This window comes from Lemur catta, chromosome 12 (assembly GCF_020740605.2).
Source record: "Lemur catta isolate mLemCat1 chromosome 12, mLemCat1.pri, whole genome shotgun sequence".
In the NCBI taxonomy this organism is placed as follows: Eukaryota; Metazoa; Chordata; class Mammalia; order Primates; family Lemuridae; genus Lemur; species Lemur catta.
Window position 1 is genome coordinate 89,963,333 of NC_059139.1, and position 25,668 is coordinate 89,989,000.

General features: G+C 42.7%; 1 protein-coding gene across 3 annotated transcripts in view; it reads right to left on the reverse strand.

Moving 5' to 3' along the window:
- MARCHF3 (membrane associated ring-CH-type finger 3) overlaps positions 1 to 25,668 on the reverse strand; it is a 131,292-nt gene that overhangs the window by 37,647 nt on the left and 67,977 nt on the right. The window contains exon 1 of one of the 3 annotated variants that reach the window (XM_045566016.1): positions 7,517 to 7,549. The exons of the other annotated variants lie outside the window; for them this stretch is intronic. The gene's annotated coding sequence lies outside the window, so the exon portion shown is untranslated. Of the gene's footprint in view, positions 1 to 7,516; positions 7,550 to 25,668 lie in introns of those variants that run through there. 3 annotated transcript variants of the gene reach the window in all.

Consider the following 25,668-nt stretch of genomic DNA (forward strand, 5'->3'; position numbering starts at 1 on the left):
AGAAATCTGTTACTTTGGTACCTCTGTTGGGTGTAAAAATGACCCCCAAGGTTGAAAGGTGAAAACAAGGGCATAGGATATGAGTGCAGGCTGGCACGACCTGCTCGTGTGAGCTGCCTGGGCAGTGGTGTCGGCAGGCCTGGGCAGTGGTGTCGGCAGGCCTGAGCTTGGGGGGCAGTCTGGAGCACAACTGGGTCTCCAACTTCAACCTTAACACCCAATTCCAGAGATTTTGAGGAGTAATAACAAACTATATAAATGATTCCCAAAAGCAATGGGGAGTTACTTATCAACAGGTGTAAAGTTTCAGTTAAGCACGATGAATAAGTTCCAGAGATCTGCTCTATGACATTGTACTTACAGTCAACAATAATGTATTGTACACCTAAAAATTTGTTAAGAGGGTAGATATGTTAAGTGTTCTTATCACAATAAAAAACAATTAAAAACAAAAACAAGAGGTGGGCTCCTCAGGTCCCAGTATTTACTGGAAGGATCCCGAGTCACCTCCACAACCAGAGTTGGTCAACAAAGCAAATAGAGGAAGCAAATTCACTTATTCATTCTTCCATCCATTCAAACACATTCATTCACTTATTTATTTATTTAAGACAGGGTCTCACTCTGCTGCCCCAGCTAAAGTACAGTGGCATCATCATAGCTCACTGCAACCTCAAACTCCTAGACTCAAGCGATCCTCCTGCCTCAGCCTCCTGAGTAGCTGGGACTACAGGCACGCGCCATTTCTATTTTTTTGTACAGACAGGGTCTTGCTCTTGCTCAGACTGGCCTCTAACTCCTGGCCTCAAGCAATCCTTGCACCTCAGCCTTCCAAAGTGCTAGGATTGTGGGTGTAAGCCACTGTGCCTGGCCCAAACACATTTAAAAAAAAAAAAAAAATTTTTTGAGAACTTCCTAGATATTATGAAAAAGTGTCTGGTGGTGCAGGGTCCAGCCAGCTGAAATCCTACTTTACATTTCCCAAGGAAAAGTAGAGGCCACTAAATAGTCTAGAGCATTCTCCAGACTTTTTCCAGGGTTGCAGAACCATGAGGACCTGGCATCTTTCACTACCAATCCTGCCCTTGCTAACCCAGGGGAAACCACCTGGTGATGGCCTAGACCTGGGGGAACGGCCCTGCGGCACCCTGGACCGCGAGCCGTCCTTCTGCTCCCGCAGAGTTCCACATCATTAACACTGGGCCGGGATTCAGAAGCCTGATCTTAGTTTTACATGAGTGAATCTGCTTCTAAAAGGATCTCTAAAGTGTCCCTGAGCACTCTTCGAGGAGCTGCGCGCCCACGGAGCAGTCTCTTCTAATGAGACCAGTGAATAGGAAAGACAAGTCGGTCGGCGACTGAAATGGGAAAAATAGCAATAATAGCCTGTCCAGGAACTTTCCCCTCTGTGTTAGATTTTCAGACTTTGAATTGTAAGAACAGTCTCTGAGAATAGAAATGCTATGATAGAACATTTCCCTGGCTTTTCAGGCACGTGAGAACCAGACAGTACACTCCATGGCTGATGAACTGACTTAGAGTATCCTGAATGCTCAGAGAAAATGAGAGAAGGCAGGAAATCACACAGTGACCTTCCTTACCAATGAAAACAGAGCAAATGACTAATTTCAAAACCATTAACATGTAAAAGTGGCATATTTCTTCTGAGAACAGGACACAAAGGCTCTCCAAGGAGATTGCTGGGACATGATTACCAGCAACATTTAAGTCTTCAAAAACACGCCAAGGAGGCTATTCACTAAGAGTGTGTAGTGGCAAAGTAGCTGCTTCATTAAACTTAAATAGCCACGGCAGGGCTGTGCTTACAGACCCACGCTACCAAATTACACATTTCTTCTCTGGATGCTTCACTGACCTCGTTATGTAGCACACAGACTTTGTCATTCCAAACAAAGTGACCATTCCGGTCTTTATAAACATGTCCATCAGGCGCAGATGAGTCTGCAGAGACGCTGGCTGGCTCAATGAATTTTTAAAAATACTTCCCTTTTTGTTGTCTCATTATTTTCTACGAGGTGCTCACTGTCACACTACAGAGCACAGTTAAGCAGTGAGCAGGTGAAACGCCCGTTTCCAAGCACGGATGAGGGTTTGATGGCATTTCCTGAGGAACGTGTGAACACCAAGGATGGACCACACGGAGCAGAAGAGCTGGACAGCGCAGGGCAAGTGGGGTCTGGAGAGGGACCACGACACACCCCCAGGGCACTGTTTTAAAGTTATGTTCAGGGTTATTCATTATTTCTCATCCATGTTATTAATTCTGATTCTCAGTCACAAGAAGTATCAGACAAATCTCTCTTTTTTTAAAATTTATTTAAAATTACTGTATTTTCTCTTCAGCCAGGTAAAATCCTCCAATTCTGCTGGAGGCAAATCAAGTAACAATTATCATATTTGCACATATTTTTCCCCTCAAGAAGTACTCATGAAATTAATTCCGATTTTGGAGGCTATCCATTTTTTCATTTAATTTTAATTATATAGATGAAAATGGCAATTAAAAATCCCACAACAACCCTGGGTGTTCAGACACAGCAGCAGCTGAATCGCACGTATAGATAACACTGGCTCCTGCACCGTGGAGCCCGCTGAGCTGGGGGGGCGCTGCAAGATGAGTTCCAGGCTTGGGAACAAGCAGGGCACGTCAGAAAAGTTCAAACATCAAGTTAAAAATTTGAGGGGAGCAGGCAAAACAAGATAAGACATTCATGGGATGTTAGAGGTGAAAAAAGTGTACTCTTCAAATGGTACTCAGTGTGCCCAGTGCCAATCAAACAGCCACCTGTCCAGTGTGCACCGGCCAGGATATCTGCCAACACAAGAGAAAAGCACCTCAGCCACAATGAGAACTAAATACACCCTAAGCACCGGAAGTTCCCAATTTGTCATTAGGCTCATACGCACTTTCTATCTGCATCCAAGCGAATGCCTACCATTAAAGAAGTTGATGTGGGATTCATTTCCAAGTTGTACCTCACCTTGCTCTGCATAAGCAACCCAGGGTTAGCTACACAGGTGTGCTAATTTGTAACCTGAGCCTCCCAAAGTCTAGAATAAAGCCAGCTGTTGGCTTATTTTAAGCCAGGATTCCTTGTGCCTTTCCTCTTCCTCATTTCACCCAGACCACAGAGAAGCTGCAGTCTTGTCCCTTCACAGAGCAGGGTCTGAGCTCCGCATTCCACCAGGCCCAGGCAGCCTGGGCCTCCCTGTGTCCCCTACAGCTCTTTCAGTCCCTCAGGGACCCCCAGGACATTTGGCTGCATTACATACAAGAATGACCAAGCTCATTTGGCTTGTCAAGGAGGGTTAAGGCAAGTGCAGAGTGAAGACTAAACCTCGTTGGATTCTGAACCTCAGCCCTGGACCTCCCATCATATGCTCCATACTACCCTAAATCCTCAAAACACCCACTGTTCTTCCATACATCATCTAGAGGCACAAGCCTGTCTGGGTCTCTGGGTTTTCCTTCGTGCTTTTTACGTCTTTAGCTTTTGAGTCAGGGGCTCTCTGGGAGCCTTGGGGTTGAGGAGACAGAGCCCTGGTTCTGGATCAGGGAGCCCTGGCTTTGAACCACCGCCCAGCTGCTTATCGACAGGAGCCTCAGTTTCTCCCCTGACGCTGAGGGCCTGAGGTAGGTGTGCACCTGGCACAGGGAGGGCTCTTGGTAACGGGCAGTGCTTGGGTCCGTAGTGTAATGGGGTCATCTCGCAACACTGATGCAGGCAGAGGCCTTCTGGGTCCCACCCTAGGCCCCTTTCCTAGCCCACCCTTCCCTGCAGTCCTTCTCGGTCCCTTCCCATCTTCGCAAGCAAAGATCTCCTAGGGCAGAACTACTGACATCTGATGTGACAGTCTTGTGTAAACATAGGTAAAAATCACAGAAACGCCCCTTGGAATTACTTTTCTCAGCCTTAGACACTGCTTCCCTCTCCAACCTCCACGCTCACGCCTGCAAACAAAAACCAGAGATTGTTTTTTATTAGTTCTTTAAACTGGTTCTAGTGTTTTAAATAATCAAGATACAAACAAGCGCAAGTATAAAGTAACACGTAGCCAAGGACCAAGATAATGGAGATCCCTTTATCACTTCATCTCTTCAGTTTATATCCTAGATTCTTGTGGACCACAAAATTGGAGAACAGGGCTTCTTTCTTGGTTATGATACTCACTTTCTACTTAGCTCGATGCAAAGCACTTTACCTCTTCAAAGGAGCCTCCAAGGCATTATTTTTTCTAGCTGGAGCACATGCTGCTTGCCGCACTTGCTCCCGTGGCAGGACCTGCCTGCCTGGGCCTGGACCACATGCCCCTGACCCGGGCGGCCGCACCAGCTCCTGCACCTCGGTACCCAGCGCCCCCCTACGCAGCCCCACCTGTCGGAAGGTCGGCTGCACCTGGACTTGTCCAGTGGGAGGACGAGTGTGCTTCCCCAGTGCTCCCGGGAAGCCAAGCGTTTAAAGCCCGTTAGGCCCCAGAGTGTCAGCTTACAGAGAGGGCTGTCCTCCCACCAGAACGTCCTCACACGCCCCTCAGCCACTCAGAAGGAAGGTCCTGAATCAAATATCTGGTCTGTTCATCTGTTTGTACACCCAGCTCTGCCAAAAATAATGGGTGAGGTTCCTTAACTTGATTCAGCCTGTTCGATGGAAACAAAAACAACTTTATGTTGACACTGAATTAAACTACTTTCTAAGACAAAACAACTAAATAATATACAGAGGTCTACCCTTTTAAATTTTCATCTGATGGTAGTTTTCCTTTAGAACAGACAAAAAAATTACACTATTAATAGCAGTAGTGAGAGTGTATTTTTCTATTTTCACAGCACTATTCATTTTCCATTTTCTAAGTGCTTAATAAATACAGTGAGTCTTTACTGCCTTTAGGGTGAAAATAACAGTTATACCCCCATGGAGCCCATTCATTTGCTTTACGGGCTAAAAAATGTCTAGCGTGTCACAAATTAACACAATGTTCCTGGGGACTCTGTTTTATTCTTCTATCTCCAATTTCACTAATAAATGTGAAAAACACATGTAGCCAGATAAGTCCCCTGAGGCCAACCACTGCAGATGCTGAAGAAAGCAAGTTATTCCAGCTAAGATCAGCAGTAACTCTAACACTGGAGACTATTTGTTTCCCAAATTCTGCTCCAATTGCCTGATACAAGGCAATGAAATTGATTTCTAGTGACTAACCAAAAAATCCTAAAAAATAGATTTTTTAAAAAATAAAGGAAATCTCAAAAAAATTAAGGAAAAAACATAAACATTTTGAATCATCAGATAATGAGCATTTTTCTAGCCAGAGCTATCTGGCCTAGATGTAACAGACCTGAGCTACCATCCCTGAGAGAGAGTTGTTATTCTTCTCCTTATTATTTTTATTATGAAAAATGTCAAACAAATAGAACATTATGGTAAACCCACATACACCTCATCATCCCAATCTAAAAATTAATCAAGATCTAAAAATTAATCAAGATCATGCCACACTTGTTTCACCTATCCTTCCTTTTTATTAAGATTACGCAAATCCCAGAAATCATGTCACTTCACCTCCACATCCTTCAGTGTGAATTTCTAAAAATATGGACATTTCTTATAAGACCACAAAGCCATAATTATACCCAACAAACTTAACCCCTTGGTACCATCTGCTACCCAGACCATATTTAAATTTCCCCAGTGTCTTGAAAACTCTCTCACGGCTGGTTTGTCTCAGTGATCCAAACAAGCTGCTCACATCACACTTGGATGTCACGTATCTACGTCCCTCTTACTCACGTTCAGCCCCCTCCCTTCTTTCCCCACGCCACTGTCTGTTGAAGAAATTCAGATAGGGAGCCCTGTCCCGATATCCACGTTCTCAATTTGCCTGTCTTCTTGTGGCATCATTGAACTTGTTCCTCTATCCCCCGTATTTGTACGGCTCGGCTTGGTTAATTTCAGGTTCAGCTCTCAGGCGATGCGAGCTCATAGGTGGTGGTGTGCACTTCTTGGTGCATCACAGCAGTGGGCAAATAATGTATGGCTGTCCCCACTTTTAGTGGGTTCAGGGAAGCTCCATATTTACATTGCTAAAGGTTAGTGATTATATCCATTGATAACAGTTGCCGGAATCAGATATTTCATTTGGAGGCTATCCAATTACGCTTTTCCAATTCTAACTTCCCTCCCACGTTTAGTAGCTGGAATTCTTTTTGGATCTTCTTTGTAAAGAAGATCTTTCCTTCATCAGCCACTGCAATCTGGTTATCCTGAAATACATTTTACACAAAAATGTCATGATCACTGCTTAATTTTTTCCATGATGCCAATCTTCAGAGTAAGGAATTGGGGCCTTAGTTACATCCTAGAGTAACTGAGTTGTGTTTATTGTTGTTTATATTATTCTTAAAGGTCCACTTGTCTTTAATGAACTTACAAAGAAAAAAAAAAAAAACCCAAACTACTACCCCGTAACAAATCCACCTTCTTGAGTATAGAGAAGATCTGGATTTGTGACTTAAAGGGACACAAACTAAGCTGAGGGCATGGTCCCTGCCATCTTGCAGCTCTTAGTAGGAAGGCCAGGTGCTGCTCTCTCACCTGCTTTCCTATCTAAGACTCTTCTCCGTATGGTTGATAAAATCTTTCCTTAGGCCCCACACTCCTTGCAGACAGAGCCCTTCTGCATTTACTGATCCCTTAGGAAAAGTGATAACAATTCTAAAACATAACCTTTTGCTTCTTGCTGCCCAAATCACTTAGTGTCACTTGCCCCCTTTAGACCTCCAGTTCATACTATTTATTAGATACATCTGAAGGCGCCTGAAGCCAGTGGGAGGGAGTTAGCAGAACTGATGCCCCTGCAGATTGACCAGTTGCAGTCACGGTGCCTGCACTGCCTGGTCTCTGCCTGTGATCCAGCAGGAAGCCATTCCCACCCAGTGAAGCCCGCAGGTGCCACCTGGCAGGGCCACTCCCCGTTCCAGCACCCGTGATGGTGACACAGTCACACGCTGGGCAAGCTTCCACTGGGGCAAGGATTTGCACACTCTGCACACGTAGGGAACGGCTCCCTTTCCTTCTTCTCACTAATGAGGGTGCAAACATTTAGGCGGGCCATAGGTATTCCCCACAGAGGCATTTGTAAGCCTTCCTTAGCAACGGCTGGCCAGTGTCTCTGAGACTGACAGGAATCCTGGTCTTTCTTTATTGTCCTCTAAGAGCAGGGGCATTTTCTGCCCATTATCACCTTGTTTTACTGACAGGCTTCTGTCAGTTAGACATTAAAACACAGTGATAATGTGGAGATAATATGCCGGCTCTGTCCACACACTTCAAGAGGGAAGCACTCATGAGAAATGTGTATTTTGGGAAACCTGGAAGCTCATGTGCCCATCTGCATTTCTATTTAGTTTGAAATTGAGTGAGAAGAGCAAAGCAGTGAAAGGAGGAATAATGTAAGGGCGGAGTCCAGGGAGATTCCTAAATAGCCCTGTACACACCAGTGTGGGGTTGCCGCTCCAAGAAGAGGGAAATGGGTTTGGGAACCCATGCCAAGGAGGCTGGGCAGGATGGCAGTGTTCTTTCCTGACTTTACTGGAACTCACTGAGAGCTGCTGAACCAAGGAACTGGCAGGAAACATCCTCCGTGACTCTGTTAGTGGACGACTTCACACATTCTAAAAAAGAGCAAATCCTTTCCTTAGAAACCAAGGTGAAAGAGAAGTGCACAATTTAAATAAACTAATAAAAGCAATTTGGTCCCTGAGAATCTTTCTAGCACACGGTTCTATGTTAGAAAGTAACATCATTACTCAGGTGTGTCTCAACTCATATCTGCAGGTCCTGACTTGTTGGTAATGTAAATAAAAGCATCTGCTCCAACACACACACACACACACACACACACACACACACACACACACACACACACCCTGCACAAGGCCATCTCTGTGCTAGCAATCCACCATAAAACCGCACCATCCTAGACTTGATCGCAGGGCACAGAGAATACTGATGTATAATACCTGCTGCAAAGTTCTAATACGAAGGCAACAGGAGGAAAACAGGTGCCGTTATATGGGGTGGGAATAGTCAATCTAACTAGGGTAAAAGCAAGAAATCACTAGCCTCACCAATGAAAAGTGTTACAATTTTCTTTTTCAAGAAAGCAAGGCAGGGGAAGGATATTTGGAGCATGTGAGCCTTGGAGTTAGACAGCTTGGGTTTGAACCCCTTTTTCCATCTATCAGTTATGTCTCCTCAAGATGAGTCTTGGATCTTGGGTCTTATGGATCTGGACACTTGAAAGAGCTCAGAATACACTGCATCATGATTTTTATTAAGTTCTACTTTAAAAGTGACATAAAATATGCATCTTGTCCTCTGGGGAGAAAATGCAATCTATGATGATAGCTAATCCATGGTAATAGAGCGTATGTATGCAAATGAGGCATGCTGATTTCTCTAGCCTGGTCTGTTCATAAATTGGACTCATTTCTTAGATTTACAAGCGATGATCACTATGGCAAATTCGACAACAGAATTTTCTGCTGTAAACATGGCATTCTCTTCAGTATCTTTTTAGAGCCCTTAAGTAGGTTTTGATGTACATAAAACTAAAAGCTTGGAGAATTAAAAATTACACAAATAATGAAGATGAGTTCCTAGGTGAATTACCCGTTACTGTGGAGGTTTTTTGATATTTTCATTAAAAAGAGTAAAAAGGCCATTTAAAGATACTTGTGTATCTACAAATGATTGTAAAGCCATTCTCTTTATTTCTTTCCAACTCCCATAAGCCTCTTTTATTAGTTTCAAGGAACAAAGCTCCAATCTGCTTCAGTAAACTGCATTATTTTTTAAACTACAAAAACATACGCAGTTTCTTTACACGAGCAATCTTCTTTAATGGCAAGCAGTCATTGGGAAGACCGCATTAAAAGGCACATTTTATAGAACTTCCCTCCACCTGATAGATAGCTCCTCTCTACATTCTTTTCTTACAACATCATTAGGACCCAGTGCTTTTTCACAAGTGCCTAGCATACAATGGGCACTTAAAAATATTTGCTAACCCATTGAATGAATAAATGACTTTGCTATCTTGATACCAAATTCTGTATCCAGGTTATTAAGTCACACAATCACAGGCTGACACAGACCTCCCACTTAGAAATACAATATCTTCTATCTGACTTAACTTTTAAGCAGTCTAGCATCCACTCTGCTATTTCATGGTTGCCTATTTTTTTTTTTCATGAATTTTGGATAATCCTTATGTTTATTACCAAACTTGAAATCAGGCACTCTGACCTAGGGGTCATTTAGCAAAGTTAACAGGTAGGCCATGAATTTGAAGTCTCCTAATTTAGTAATGGCTTGCAAGTATCTCAGAAATGAAGCATTTCTAATTACTTCCCTGACTCACTCATATGTACCCAGTCTCCTTAAGTTGGCATGGAGAGTATTGTTGAAAAGAAAGGAAGGGAGAGAGGGAAGGAAGGAAGGAAAGAACGAAGGAAGGAAGGAAGGAAAGAATAAATGACAGAATGGGTGAATGAAGAGCCAAAATACATCAGAAGTAAAGCAATTCCCAATTTCCCACCAATGCAGGAAACTTTGAAAGAGCATCTCAGGCTCAAGGATCTTCTCCCTGCCTGTCTACCAGGCTCAGGTTCCTGATGAGCTACGTGAGGCAGAGAGTGAGTGTAGTGGGGGCTGTGTGCCTGTGCTCTGATTTGGAACTCATGGACACATTTTCACACTGAGAACAAAATGGCTGGTTATAGTTGGAACGGTATCATTACTCCCATATTCAGAAATATTAGGTGATTGAGATTTTATGAGCTGGTTTGGAATTTAACTAGCACATAACCCAGTTTCTGTTTGTTGTAACACACCATGTTTGTAAGTCAGAGGGTCAGCATTCTGTTTCTGAATGATATGCAGTCAGAGAAGTAGCAAAACCACCAGAAACAGCTACTGCTGTAAAGAAATAAAATTTTTGTTGCTATTTCAAATAGTCACCTGTAGCTGTTGGCTGGGTTAAATAGGCAGGCAAGGTGGCACACTGGTGTAGGTGTGATGGTTAATTTTATGTGTCATCTTGATCTGGCACGGGATGCCCAGATATTTGGTCAAATATTATTCTGGGGGTTTCTGTGAGGGTGTTTTTGGATGAGTTTGACATTTACCATTTTAGTTGGTAGACTGAGTAAAGCAGATTGCACTCTCTAATGTGGGTGGACCTCATACAATCAGTTGAAAGTCTGGATAGAACAAAAAGGCTGACCCTCCCCCATATAAGAGGGACTTCCTCCCGTCTGATTGCCTTCAAGCTGGGACACCAGTTTTTTCCTACCCTTGAACTGAAACTGAAACCCAGGCTCTTCTTGCGTCTGGAGCCTGCCAGCTCTTGGACTAGAACTACACTATTGGCTTTCTTGGGTCTTCTGCTTGCCAACTGCGTACATAAATATATAGATATATTTTTTTTCCTAGTGGTTGTGCCTATCTGGAGAACCCTAACACAGTGGGAAATACCAAAGAACTGATAATCTAAAAAATATGTATGTATATATAGCTTTAATATACACATGTATACATACATGAATTTATATGGCTTTAATATACATATATATACATACATGCATAGATATATGGCTTTAAGATTCATAAAGTGAAATTTAAGCAAATTCCCAATTACCTTCTTGATGGTGCTCATGCCATGTATTAATAGAAAGTAACCCATAATCCCTGACCATAACTAGAAAGAGTGGGTGCAGGGGGTATGCTGGGCAGAGGTGACACGGGCTCTTCTGAGCATGGGTGACGAGCCCTCACACATATGGAAAAACAACCTGGCGATATCAGTAGCCTTAAGGTGGTTGTGGTTTTCCTTTTAGGAATCTATTTTTAGAATACAATGTTTGAGCCTTCTCTTTAAGAAATCTATTTTAGGGACATAATCAGAAATGCAAACAAGGACTTACGCACACTCTGCAGTGCTTTTTTTACTCTGCAGCATTCCTTTCTAGTAGCACATGAGACAACTGTCCAACAGTTGGGGAAAGGTTAAATAAATACAGTATATCCATGTAATGAATTATTAGTGGGGCCATTAACACTACTTTTATAATAAATGTTTAATGGCACTGGAAAATACAATATAAGGCTATGTGGAAAAAAGTAGGATATATACGTATTTATCCTTATAATTTCAAATATTTAATATAGTTTACAAAGAAAGAAAGATGGTATATTAATATGTGAATAGTGGTTCTCCCTGGGTAATAAGTGATTCCTATTTTACTGTTATTGTTTATGTTTTTTGTATTTTCTAAATTTTCCAAAATAAAATAAATTTTTATTATATTTAGAAAAAATGCTTGAACAAATAACTTTGTATAACCCGCAAGAGGGAAAGCACATTAAACTGCCTCCCGAGAAAATAAACAACAAACACAGAAACGAAGCCAGAGCAAGCCCAACCAAAACTCAAAAAAAGCACACGCCCTCGTTGTAAATAATCCAAAAAGCGACAGAAGGATTTCCTTTATTCCGTAGGTGCAGAAAGGACATTATAGATCTCCAGGGAGGGAAATTCAACAAGCTCTTCCCACCGCAGCGGCTCCAGGAAACAGCTGGGGAGTGGGAAGACCCCTGGGTCGGCCCCAGAGGCCCCCTGCTCTTTGCCACTGATCGGCGTTGGGACCACCAGCGTGTCATTTGCTCTCCCAAGCTTCAGGTCTCTCATCAGTGACACATGAGAACTCAATCAGCCTCTACAAGCTATACCAGGCGCTGTCAGAATAAACCAAGTGGTAAATTCACAAATGGCCCCAAGTACAGAGCCCTGCAGCAATGTAACCAACACTCGTCAGTGGTCACCACCAGCAGGTTCACTAGCCCTCAGACCCCTGGGTGGCAGCCACAGATGTCAACAGTAGAGAGAAAAAATGACCCAGACAGGACACTCTTTCTATTTTTTTTCCCCATTACAAATACCATGTGCCTAAATAACATTTGGTTGGCTTTTTTTTAAAACCAGAAATATGCCAATTTAAATTAAAAATCCATATACTTAACAGGAGTCATATTTTTGCTAGGGAAGACAAATTACAAACAGGAGCTAGCAGCAATAATCTGCCAAACTTTTATAAAGCATCATTTATCATTCCTGTTTGGAATTTATCTATCCAAATTGCTTGGCCAGCAAGTGTATATTTAAGCCACGTGGCCTTATGAGAATTGGTGAGTATAGTGGCCTCCGTTTTATAAATGAGGAAACTAAAGCAAAGGGATTTTACAATTCTCTCAGCACCCTAAAGTTAGCAGAAGAACCTGATTAACTCCATTTCTGACCCTAAGTTTTGTGACTTGCTACCACATTATTATTATTTAATACTGATTAAATGCACATACCATGCAAGATGACCTTAGTCATTCTTTTGGGGGTAAGGGTGGGTTGAGAAGGAAGAGTAGGGGAAGGGGAATAAAAGAAGTGAAAAGTTTTTTTCCCCAAGGTTAGAGTTAACAAAGTAGGTAATTTCTCCAGTTATGATAAGCATATTCCACAAAAAAACTCCCAAGTTTCCTAATCACACTGAATAGGATTAAAGGCTAAAGGGAAAGTATATGTTCTTTTGATAAGACTCAAATTTTCAAACAGGAAGATTCTTGGTATTTAACGCTTGAGCAAGACATTGTATAATGGTTGCTGGATTTCATGATTAAATTTTACAATACATACTTGCAGCGGCTATCTCTGACATTGATGCGTACCTCAGATATTTTTCAATCCACATTTTAATGACTTGGAGGGGAGTAGAATATAATTCACAGCTCTGTTGATCTAATCCTATAGAATTTTGCTTTTGTTTTCTCAAAGCTAGGAGTTAACATGTAGGCAGAAAAAATAGAAAATAAATTTTATAAAAACCTTAAATCCAAATCACTTTCCTTAGTACTCCCCGAAGTCTCATGCTGTGGATGCAACTTCTCCTCCTATCTGTGAGTCATCACACATTTTTCTAGGCATCACAACTCGTTCATTTCCCATCTTGTGCAATGATTTAATTTCCTTCCCTAGCACTTTTGAACTGTAGGCAAGAAAGTTCTGGGAGCTGTTTTACCTAATTATAGAGAAGTAGAATCTGGTTTGAGGAAAATAACTTCACATGAGCATTACAATGAAGAAAATGTAATATTTCCTCAGCTTTGCAGAGGCCAAAATAAATGATTTTCCTTATTTCTTATACGTAACAAGAAAAACCATACAGTGATCTCCTTTTGCTATTAAAATTGGGTATTTTGGAAGTAGAGAAAGAAGTCCAAGATTGTCCTCTCATTGAATGGGAATAAATTCTGCAGATATACTAGTCACTGAAGTTGCAAATGGCTTTTTTTCTTAGAAAACTTTACAAAGGTTACCAGAGGTTTCTCCTTCTTGGATACTGCGTGATAACTGCACATGTACAAATTCCTGTTAGCATTGATTCTACGACAAACCTAACCTTATGCTGGGGTTGACTATAACAGGTGACTCTCAACTTAAACACTATTATTACTTATTCATTGACAACCCATCCCCTTGTGTATGAAAAGGTTAGGATCAAATCTCACCCACATAATCCCTTTTTTCATGCCCTTTCATTTGAAAGGAAGGTTTACCTAAGTTTGGCCAGGGCTGACAAAAGGTCTAGAAGTGGTTGGGATGGGAGAATACTTCCTAACACTCCCCTGGCTGCTACCCATTCTTCATTTCTTTCTTATCTCTTACCCCTTCCTACATCATCTGTGCTGATTGATTGACCTTCACTATAATTCCTGTTGGAGCACAGCACAGTATTTAACACATAAATAAAATAGAGAACAGTAATATCTGGGAAGAACTGGAGGAAATCACTGCCAGCACTTTGAAAATTATGAGTTATACTTTCAACACCAAAGATTCTTCTGGACTAGAGGTACTTAAACCCCACATCTAAGACCTGACTAGAAAGGAAGCTCTCTGTAGTCACAGTAGTTATGTTCTGCAGGTTGTGGACAACACTGAGTCAGTGAATACGAACCGCGGCTCTGGGGTTAGGTTCCTGCCGGCCTCTGGCCACATTTCCATCCAGTGATCGATACGTAACCTTGTTTACGGGTCTGTGTTTAAAGACACCTTATGTTATATGCACTGCTGATTCACTAACACTGGACTCACGGCCACGGCACGTGACTCACGCCGTGACGAAGCTGCTCGAACACTCGTGTTTCCTCCACACGGCACAGCCCAGCCCAGCCCTCTCGCATTCAGGACGCCAGACGCTTCAGCACTGCCCCTGGGGGCTATTTCAAACAATGAGATCACCAACAAAAAGCACAAAAATGTAAAAAATGTGGCACTAAATGGACCATAAAGAGACACTTTTTATGTATGAGAGCTGAAATAAGAAGGCAGACCACTGTCTTGTTCCATCTCAGCTGGGAACATGCATGTAGGGTGACTCATTTTTGCCACTCTGCATGTCTATGAATGACTGTGAAACTGCTTCGAGTATTGACTTTGGGGTTATAAATAAATTTAGCAAGGAGTTGAATTTACAAATATGGAATCCGTGAATAATGAAGATCGACTTTGTAAGTTCTACCTCTTATCCAACAGCAGATCATGCCTCATTTATCCCTTTTTCTCTTAAAATTCTCTTCTTGTCCTTTTCTCCTAACAGCCTCAATTAAAGCAATCTTTCATGCTAAACAATGAGAAATATTTTTGTGCTAGATGGCCATTACAATTGCAGTGTGACTGTACATTATTTGTTATTAGTTTTTTATTTTAAGTAAATGGGAGTTAGAAGCTTCTATATTCAAAAATTAAAGAACGTAATGTGGGTGGAAAATATAAAATGACAAGTTCACAAAATTTCCTCCATTTCCCTGTCTTGGAAAATAGGAAAACTGTAGAGTCTAAGTTATCATTTGAACAGACACAAGGGTTAATTTTTATAATTCAGGTATAACTACCACTAATGCATTACAACTTATTCTGGCTCAAAAAAGGTAGGTTCAGAATTTGATAGAAGAATGACAAACAATTAGTAAATGTCCTAGGAAAGGCGAGATGCTGAGCTGAACATATGGAAATGAGGCCTCTGTCCTAAGCACTTCTGTCCTGAGCTGTATTTCGGAAGCTTTCTAACACTACAGGTAAGATTAGAAGAGGTTCAAACCTATTCTTTAAAAGTTGTCTTCTCTAAACTGTGAAGGAAAATCTTGACACTATCCACCCAACAAAGAGGCATAATAAACAGGAAAAAAAAAACAGGTGGGAAAATTTAGACTTGTTAAAAACAATTTTCAGAATTGTGCTTGGGTTGTCAAAACTTAAGTCAAAGTATGTGTTATTCATGTTAATAGTGTCCCATGGAATGGAATCTGAATAAGTCAGGACTGACTTATATCTAGGTCTAGGACAACATTAAAGTGAGATTCTGGCAGAGTGTTTACATTTGGGCCTGACCCCAAGAAAGCATATCCATCCATTCATTCATTCTTTCATTCATTTTTGGTTCCCTGGCAAGAGCACCGTGGAAGCGCCTGGGGGCCCCTCTGCAAGTGGAGCTGCCAGCAGGTGCCCGGATCCCACTGCCACTGTTGCTTCCATCGGAGAAAGACTCCGAGCACTTGACTTGTGGAAGAGATCTCAGAAGGAAGTGAGAGTCAGGTCTTGTGGCGTGTAAGGACACAATGAGGGTATCATGTATCTAATAACAACGAACAGTTCAGCTCAGTAATCCAAGCAGCCCTGCGCAGTATGTTATTATCCCTGGTTTATGGACTCACGGTGTTGTCTGAGACTCAAGATTGCAGTTTTCCTGCCTAGTGCTTCTTATTTAAAATGAACTTCATAACCCCAGAACAGCTAGCTATCTTAGAGACTGAAAGGAAGCTTTCGTGAGCATTTTGAACTATTTAATCACATTGTGGCTTAAAAAAATGACATCACAACTCTGTTTCCACCATTCCCCATTTGGTTTAAGCAGCAATAATCACAGGATAGCAAATAATAACACAGCAAATTAACAGGAAACTATGGCACAGAAGAGTTACTTGCCCAAGGTCACACAGCAAAGCGTGGCACCAGAATTGGAACCCGCACTTTCAATTTATGAACCCCTGCTCGTAATCACTCATAATCTCACCTTCCAACATGAAGGGATTTCACTCATCACAGCTCCGTCACTTACCAGGCACTCCCTTCCTGAGACACCTTGTGGCAAGTGCACGACATCCATCACACCCTGACAGAACTCCTCCTTCCATCACCCGCCCTTCTCCAAGCTTGGTAAGCCGCCCTGAGTGTTAGGGACGTGGGACTGGAACTCAGGAGACCTTGGTTCTAGCTCAAGTGTGAACTGGCTGACCCTGTGTAGGTCACTTTACCTCTAGGAGATCCAGTTTCTTTATCTACAAAATGACACCTGTCCTTGTAACCTTTCTGCCAGCATGATCAAATGACACAATGTATGTGGAAATATTAATAATCATAAGGAAGGAGTCATTGTTGGTAATTATTTTTATCACACACAGCCCTTATCCCTGCCTCTCCCACTCCTTCCTTACTCATTGTGAAGACACCATACGTTTGACTACCTTAGACTTTTGCAGAACACAAGCCCCTTTTCATGCCTGCCCCTTCCCTCCCCATCCTTCCCTTGTTTTTATTCACTGAGGAGACATACAATGGTCAGCAAGACAAAGATGACATAAATGTCATCAGAGATGACAGGACAGACATGCAGTGGTGTGCTGTGGCCAGCTTGTACTGTCTCACGATCCCTGCCCAGTTCCACATGCAGTGAAGCCACATCGATGGCTTGGAATTGGCAACAGTGAGAGCATTTACACCATGGCATTGGCACATGTTACCAGTCACCCTCCCTCTTTCCTCCAGAGAGCTGGTTGGTGAACATTTACCGGCAGCCCTCTGGATAGAGAAACAAAATACTAAAACGTCACAGGTGCTAGGGATGAGAAAGCACAGAGTAATCTGGAAACATACCGGGAGACGCTTACCATAGTTCCGGGGGTGCGCAGAGGCGCTCAGAGGTGTCCCGGAGGAAAGGAGGTTTAAGCTGAGACCTGAATAATGGGCGGTGCTAGCCAGGCAAAGAGGAGGGAGGAGAGAGTTCCAGGTAGAGGTAGCAGCAAAGACCTGGGGTGTCAGACAACTGAAGGCAATTCCTTCAGGCTGTGGGGCAAAGTGAGAGGGAGGAGAGGAGAAGAATGAAGCTGGAGAGGTAAGAGGTTCATCCTACCCTGAGGATAATGGGTCAAACCAGTGGGCTTTGTGCAGGCATGGGCAAGGTTGCAAGTGTGGGGTTCAGAGTCAGAGCGGTGGCATTTGAATTCCGGCTCCTCCAGCTGGGTGACCTCAGCTGAGCCTCCTCTGTAAAATGGGAGTAATTATAGTACTCACACCTCCTGGGGTGGCTGTGAGTGCCTGGCTCAGCAGAGCGCTTCAGAGGCCTCCAGGCACAGACCAGCTAACCAGGAACAGACGCATGCTCTGTAGGGGAGGGGCTGTCTTCCCCTCCTGAACGCGCTAGTCTTCTGCCAATCTCTGTCAGCGTTTTCCACACTCTGGGTGGTGACCCATCAGTGAGTGGTGAAATCAATTTAGTGAGTCTTGGACAGCACTAAAAAAATGAAATATAATAGAATTAAATAAAAAACAAGCCAGGTGTGGCTTACACCTGTAATCCCAGCAACTCGGGAGGCTGAGGCAGGAGGAATGCTTGAGGTCAGGAGTTCGAGACCAGCCTGGGCAATATAGCAAGGTCCCATCTCTATTTTTAAAAAATCCATCTTATGTTGCAAGGGTAAGTTTTGTGCATGTGTGAACAGGGTTACCATGTAAAATTTACTCCTGAGGGACACAGTTAAAAGTGTGAAAGCATCCATAGGACCCTGTGGGCGAGCTCTGGGGCCGGGAGAAGGGGAGGAGAGAGCAAGGCCAGCCTGGCCTCCCCCACTCAGGAGCTAGAATGTTTCCGGGTGTTAGTCCTCTGGGCTTCCGAGGCTTTTCAGCTTCCACTAAAAACTGATGCTCCCTGGGCCAGGTAGGACCCCAGGTTTTGTCTGCCCTCCCAAAGCCAGGAAAGAGGGAAAGCCGTGGGCGTGGCTGGCCCCAAAGGCCATGCGGGGAGAGGGCCTTTTCCCAGCAGGGGTGGGCGTGTGTTGCGGAAGAGCTTCGAGGCGGTCCAGTGCCCCTGGTTTTACCAGCTCAGTCAGTGGGTCTGAGTCAGGCAAGTGGCTGCCCTACCACTTGGCGCACGTAGGAACTGAGTGCATGAAGCTGACTTTTACTTTGGTGTATTCCAGAAAGATAATTCTATATGTGAATAGATTTCAGAATAATTTACTTTCAACATATGTCAAAACATATCCAATTTGCCCTTTGGAGTTGCAAACACCGTTTGGCATTTCTTTTTCCTTTTCAATTAAAAAAAGAGAAAGTAACAGCAGAGGCTTGGTCAGTGTTTGGCAGAAAAAACAAGCACCCCATGATGATTTCGTTTCCTGGCTTTCCACAGGGCTCATTCCCCAGGCATATGCAACTGGCACTAGATTAGCTGCCGACATTTATTGACAAAGGAATTAATCTTCACCAATGATGTTTTCTAAGGCCCATTCTTTACAGGAAGCTGTGACAGACATCAGGGCTCCTTCACTTTCCCCCTTTCCTCCTGATAAAAGTGGCTAAAAATAACCTGTTAAACCCTTGATTCCACTGAGGAAGGTGCAGGAGCAAAAGAACAAAAGAAGCTCTTGGGGTAGGGGTGAAGAGGTGCACAGAGGATTTTCAGGGCAGTGAAAACACTGTGCATGACACTGTGTGCTGGACACGTGCCCTCACGCATTTGTTCAAAACCTGAGCTTATGCAACACCAAGATGAACCCTACCGTGAGCTGCGGACTCTGGGTGACGATGCTGTGCCAGCGTAGGGTCATCCGTGTAACAGACGTACTCCCTGGGGGGAGACGGGGGAGGGGGCAGGCTGTGCATGTGTGGGGCAGGGAGTATGTGGGAACTCTCCGTAGCTTCCTCTCCATTTTGCTGTGAACCTAAAACTGCTCTAAAAAAATAAAACCTTTAATTTAAAAAATTAACTCAAACAAACTGAATATATATTCATAGAAAAATAGCAAAAAACACAAAAGAACATCTTTTCCCTGGTGCAGGGTATCGCATGCCCAGTTCAGGCAGTCACTGAAGCCACAGCCACTGTGAGACCGCCGCTCACGTGGATTTGGGAGTGTGTGTGCGTTGGGGGAGAACAGATGTCCTAAACATGACAGCTGTGTACTTGGTCAGAGAGGACATCCTCATTAATGACCAGGAGGTACCCAATTCCTGGCTTAACTGCCTTTTCCTGCTATGCTTCTCATCAAGACCATCGTTTGGTGGAGGGAAAAGGCAGGATCTACTTCCTACCTCAATAACACAACACAGAGCCGGGAATGCCACTTCCGTTCCCCAGCAGTTACTCCGGGCGGGCACTGCCAGCCTCTGCTGGGTATATTCAGAGTCCCTCGCACATGCGGGGGATGGGCTCCGCGACACCCGCCAGGGCAACAAAACCCACACACACTCTAGTCCCCACAGTCCGGCCTCTGTATAAAGGTTTCAAATACTGTATTTTCATTCTGTGTTTCACTGAAAAAAATCGACATGTAAGCGGACCTGCGCAGTTCAACCCGTCTTGTCAAGGGTCGACTGTAATTGCTCTTGAGCATCCACTGTGTGTTCCAAACTGGGGCTTGTGCAGAAACACACAAAGGAACAGCGAAAACGACCCCTAACAACTTCCATCCTCCATGGAGGAACAACACGTTCAAAGAAAGAATGAACTGAGTGGGAGAACCGAGAGCTGACAGCAGCCTAAAGTTGCCGGCACTGGAGTCTCTCTGCTACCTGGAGTCTCAATGATGACCGTGGGCTAGGCCTGAGGGGCTTATTTCTTAAGTCCCGTGGATGCCATCATGTCTGTGTCCCCTGTGACATGGGTCAGCGACAGAGAATTTGCTGGCAGTTGCAGAAAGATTTGGGTAACAGGTGGAAACAGATACGGCCGGGGCCTAACAACTGCGGATGGAACCTCCGCACACTGGTGCTGACGTCACGTTGGAAAGAATGACTTAAACGTCTGCACCTGGCAGGGTGAGCGGAGGGGAGTGCCATGCTGAGAGCAGACTTCTCAGACAGGCAGCGTTTGTCCCATGTGTCTTGGTGAGTGCTCCTTCCTCGGCTCGCAGGGGTGGAGGCGGGAGGGTGGACAGCGTGGGCCTGCCGAGAAGAGGGAGGGTTTCTCCCATCATGAAGGAAAATCTTCACTGGTAATCAATAAAGCTTATGATATAAGCATAAAAAATTCTTTTGAGTAGAATTTTAACTTCATTGAAATGAAATCCCAATGGAGGGAATACCTTAAAAGACATTGCTTAGAAGGCAAACACAGTTATAAACGCATTCAAATATAAATGCCAACTCCTACATGAACATATGCTAAAGAAAACAAGGTACTAGCAAGCTAATAAATGATATGAAATCTCAAATTAATCTTCCTTAATGGATTTAATTATCCCGTTAAGCTGATTTCCCATTAAAGATCATAACACACAGATCATTTAAACCAAGAAAAATATGAGGACACCACAATGGTTGGTGTATCTATAAATAACATTTCTAGTGGTTCTGGTGGAGTAGGAAATATGGAATGTCTTCTAGGACAAAGTGACAGATTACATTTCATACAGTGGGAGCCCTCGAAAGGTCAAGCTACCTACTGAAAAACCCTTTTATCTTTGCAGTCCTGGACCAGGGAGCTAGAACCCCAGCTGTAAAAGGAAAATACTCCATCTCTCTCCCTTCTGGCAACACAGTGTGCCATTGTATGTGTACAGATCTTGTCTAACCAGTTAGGACCCCTTTTTAAGATACGCCAATAGGATCACAGAAGCTATGTGTGATCCAAGCTTCTGTCTTGCTTCATCTAAGACCTAGCCCTTGCAAAGGTGGAGTACCCCCAGGAGACCCCAGAGTGAGATGCGTGGCAAGAGGTCTGGTTTCCCCTCACTTCCCTTCTGGTTGTCAAGGGAATCCCAGAATTCCCAGCATAATTCAAGGGCAGCTGTGGCTCGGGAGCTGGGATCAGAGAGGCAAAGGTGCTTACAGAGAATAGTTAGGCTGGGGTTAGGTGACCTGAGAAGGAAGGGGCTGAACCTTGCAGAAATTTCTGGGACTTCAGGGAGGAAAGAGCAATGATCAAGAAATAAGGGGAGGCAAAGGTAAAGGAGATAGCTTCTGCTCAGGCCACCAAAAATTCCCATTATTCTCGATTCTTTTCTTTCTCTCACCACTACCACCAAATCCATCAGAAACTCTAGTTGGCTGTACGTTCAAAGCATAGCTAGAATCTCACCACTTTCACTACCGCCACTGCTTCCACCCTGGCCTGAGCCTGCCACCTCCCGCGTGGATCACTACGACAGCTTCCCGATCCTCCTTCCAGTCTCTCCCCTGGAATCTGCTCTTCACAGGGCAGCTTTATTGATTCTTTCAAAAATGACGTCAAGTCCATCATCCCTCTGCTCAAAACCCTCCAATGGCTCCCCTTGGAATAAAAGCCAAAGTCCTTACAATGGCCGAAAGGGCCCTGCATGTTCTAGCCCTTCCGTCATTATCTCTGACTCACTTATTCCACTCCCCCCACACTGGCCACCCTGCTGTGCCTTAGATACGTCTTTACCCTGCCTGTTCCTTCTGCTTAAAATGCTTTCTTTCTGGTACAGACACTTTGGAAAACCGTCTAACAGTTCCTTAACAAGCTAAATATAGAGTTACTACATGACCTGGTAATTCTACTCCTAGGTCTATAACCTAGAGAAGTGAAAATGTATGTTCCCACAAAAACTTGTACATGAATGTTCACAGCAACATTGTTCATAGTAGCCAAAAAGAAGACACAACCCAAATGTCCATCAACTGATGAATGGAAAAACAAAATGTGGTGTGCCCACACAATGAAACATTATTCAGCCATAACGGAATAAAGTACCAATACATGCCACAACATAGATGCACTTTGAAGGCATTATGTTAAGTGAGAGAAGCCAGACACAAAAGGCCAAATATTGCATGATTCCATTTCCATAAAATTTCTAGAATAGGCAAAGCCATGGTGACAGAATGTTGATTAATTGTTGCCAGGGGTTGGAGGAAAGGGGTAATCGGGAGTGACTGCTAATGGGTACAGGGGTTTGTTTGTTGGGGAGGGGCACGATAACATTTTGAAATTAGATAGTGGTGGTGGTTACACAACTTTGCAAATATACTAAAAACCACTGAATCGTACATTTAAGAGAATGAATTTTGTGGTATGTGAATTATATCTCAATTTTACAAGAGTTTTTCCCCTTTATGATATCTGCCTGGATTACTCCTTTATCTCCCCCAAGGCTTTGCTCAAATGTCATTTTCTCAGTGAAAACTATAATCACCCTACTATCCCCCCAGCTCTCCTGATCCCTCTTATCCTGCTGCATCTTTCAATTCACATAGTGCGTATCATCTTCCAGCATGATACATACTTCACATATTGTGTTTATTGTTATTTCCGCCCACTGAAATGTAAGCTCCGTGAATTCAAGCATTTTTGTTTGTTTGGTCACTTATGTAGCGTAAGTATCTAGAATAGTGCCTTGTACATTAACACATATTGGTCAAATTAATAAATTAATGACACAGATAGTAAAATTGATATTGCAGAAGAATAATGAATCATATGGAATATTCATTTATTCTTAAATTTAAAAAATGGATTACCAAACAATATATAGTATGATTCCAAAATCGGTAAGAAATAGAAAATGTATTACACATAGAAAGTACATTAGGAGGATAAGATATATCAAAATACTTCCCTGGGTGTTGGGATTATGTTATTATATTCTTAAAAATGTGTTCATTGGCCGGGCGCGGTGGCTTATGCCTATAATCCTAGCACTCTGGGAGGCCGAGGCGGGTGGATTGCTCGAGGTCAGGAGTTCGAGACCAGCCTGAGCAAGAGCTTGAGACCCCGTCTCTACTAAAAATAGAAAGAAATTATCTGGCCAACTAAAATATATATATAGAAAAAATTAGCCGGGCATGGTGGCACATGCCTGTAGTCCCAGCTACTCGGGAGGCTGAGGCAGGAGGATCACTTGAGCCCAGGAGTTTGAGGTTGCTGTGAGCTAGGCTGACACCACGGCACTCACTCTAGCCCAGGCAACAGAGTGAGACTCTGTCTCAAAAAAAAAAATGTGTTCACGTTTTCTAAACTCACAGGTTTTGGAATCAGGCAGATTTGAGATCTAATCTATACTCCATTTCTTAGTGGCTACGTAAGTCTGAGCAAGTTATTCAACCCCTGGTGACTCAGTTTCCTCATCTTTAAATGGGTATAATAATAGTATTAACCTCATTGGCCTCTAGAAGATCAAATGAAATAATGCATGTAAAACACTTAGCACAGTGTTTGGCATACAGCAGGCACTCAGTCAAAAGTTATCTATTATTATTATTCCTTTATAATTATCACGGAGTTCAAAGTGGTGGAATATAAGTTGTACTACTTGCAGAATTTTTTTCATGAAATATCTTGAGACATACTTTCACTATGGTAACTTCCTTTGAGTGAACAAAGAACTTAAGTGTACAGTCTCATCTTTGTTATTATACCTTTGTACACACCCTCACCTCATTTTGAGGCCATTTATTTCTCTGCTGAGTTGTTCATGGGACTCATCTTTTCCCTGTTGATTTTGGGTGCTATTTGATGCATCCTGCCAAGAGTACATTAGACATACACAATAGTTCTGTCTGTAAGGCACTGACCTTTAATGTTTCCATTTGAGTTCTTTGGGTATTTTTCTCCATTGTTCAGTGTTCTGTAGGTTTTTGAGTTTTGGCACAACTGTAATCTAGGCCCTCTGCTCTCTAAGGATATAGAAGTTACAAGACAAACAGCTTCAACAGCGAGCTCTTGCATTTTCTCTGGTTAGACTCTTTTTATGGGAGAGGGAATCAGCATGGCAGAGGAGACCTTAAATTTTTAAAAATCTCTTTTAAAAAATTATTATAAAAGTGGTGTATTCGCCTGATAATGCAAATCTCCTGATTAAAGGAGGGTACGAATGGCGGCATAGCATCTCCAGTTCATACACCACCCCAAGGGCCAGGAACCTCTCATAACAATTCTTGGTTTGAGATCTGCTGGTGGTGCTTCTACCTCTTGACTTACCAACTTTAAGTAGTACTGATTACCTTCCTCTTTTTCAAAAAAAATTAGAAACTTTGCTCCCTTCCTTTTCCCAAATTTTGTTATTTTTTACTTTTAAGTTCTTTGCTCACTGTATAACTTTAAATAATATGCCCTTTAATCCATCAATGTAGGACAGTATCTCTTACCACTCCCAATTGTGCAGACTGAGGAAACTGGCATTGTTTCACTTCCTTCCATCACTCCTTCCTTCATCACCCAAATTATCTCAATGACATCATTAATTCTGCATTCTTAGGATTTATATTAATAGCTTGAATTGTCCGTAAATCTTAATTGTCTTCAACACACACATTCTCTAGAAATAAATTCTAGAAAATTAAAACCAAGAAAGAACATTTCAATATTATGATTCTGTAGATATCATTCACTTCAGAACCAAGTAGTGTGACTGGACCCTGGGAGAAGGCGATGCTGGGTCCCTTAATGGTGTTGCTTGAAGGAGAATGCTCCAAGCCTGAAGGTAAAGCTTTTTCATTTTAGTATAGCCCACCAACTGCTCAAAATCAAAACACATTTTCAGTTGCTTCATAGTTGGACTATGTATTTCTTATGAAAGTTTGTGTTTTTTCCTGACAGTTCTAATTGCCTTTTTTTCCTCATTGACAAAAGTCACATATTATTTCACCTTAATGCTAAAATCATATAGCTATTTAATCAAATAATTACAGAAATTCCTTGTTCTTCTTGAAGATGTGCTTCCTGTTGCTTTCAGACATCATGTTGTATTTCATGTTGTATTTCAAACATACTGTTTTCTAAACCTGCCACTACCCTAGGATTCATTTTAATTGTGCTCTTTGAGATTAGGATCAATATTTTCTTGAATGATGTTTCTTCTCTCTTTTGGGTATCCTGTTTCCTTTGCTAGAGAACATTCTCAAACAATGTTTTTTTCCAGAAATCTTTATTCCAAAGATTTCAAAAAATCTTCAGTCTGCCTCAATATTGATAAATAACGTAATGGTACATAAATTCTAGGTTTAAAATCATTTTCCCTCAGAACTTTGAAGTCATTCTTTTAATGTCATAGTGCTGTAAATATGGAAGTAAAATGCCTGATTCTTATTTCTTTGTAACTTTTGCCCCTCTGAATACTGTTAGCATCTTCTCTTTATCTTTTGTGTTCAAAATTTCATGAAGATTTGCCTTTTTAATCTGAAGGCTCTTGCCTTTCCTCAGTTCTTGGAAATGTTCTATTATCTCTTTAATTGCTTCTACCCTCCCTCCACCTGTTCCCCCCGTGCCGCCCCATCTTAGTCTACTGTTTCTGAAGCTCT